Below are 887 nucleotides of genomic sequence, written 5' to 3'. Positions count from 1 at the left end.
GAGCGGGCCGATGCTAAAAATTACTGCGGGGGGCCTTACAATGGTAATTCATTCATGGAGATCGGAAGCATCTTATATCGTACCTGCGACTGATAGTAGTCATTAAAAAGTTGTATACATAGTTCGAGGAATGAACCAACATCAGGATCGAGACCAACATGCCACACCCTCACAAACTTCACCCCGTTTTCCTGCACGCCTGAATACGTCGCCGAGAAGTCGATTGTTGTGCAATTTCTATCGACCAAAATTTGTGTGGAGGACCCAGGTCGCGTGTTGCCGGGCTCAAAACCACGATGTATGCGGCGGTATTGGCTTTGGATGAAGAATGGAGCTCCACATACACTGTCCCGAACCTTGGCAAGTTGGAGGTTCAGGTTGCAGCGCTAGCACCTGATTACATCGAGCTCTACGAACCTCCACACACTTCCCCTCCTCTTGACATATATTGCGCAAAGGCTCTCTGGTCGTCGAGTCGGAGCACCGCGGCTAACGTCTCCACCTCCACCCAAAATCGCAACTCCATCCCATAGCAGACACCTGCCATAGCACTAAGCTCATCCACCGTACGCCCATCTGTCCCTTCTCCTCTTAATCGCCCTTCCTTTGCGCAATCTTTGGAGCAGTGTTAACGATCGAGCACCAAGTCAATGTGTGCGAATTCAACGTGGTCCTCCCCATCTCTCAGAGCTATACACTCCGGAATCAACGTCGCAAGTTCCCTAATCATCTCCTTGATATTATCCCTCCGTCGTCTCTCAACAGCATTATGGCTATCCCTCTCCGTCGTTTCTCGTTGGCCAGTAGAGCTTGTTTATCGCCTACAGGTTGTTGTCCTTGTTTTTGTGGTGCTTGTTGACCCCTTGTCCTCCGTGTGCAGCAGAAGG

The sequence above is a fragment of the Laccaria bicolor genome, genomic scaffold, assembly GCF_000143565.1.
Source record: "Laccaria bicolor S238N-H82 LACBIscaffold_16 genomic scaffold, whole genome shotgun sequence".
In the NCBI taxonomy this organism is placed as follows: domain Eukaryota; kingdom Fungi; phylum Basidiomycota; class Agaricomycetes; order Agaricales; family Hydnangiaceae; genus Laccaria; species Laccaria bicolor.
The sequence above is the reverse complement of the archived record's forward strand: the minus strand, read 5'-3'. Positions refer to the sequence as shown.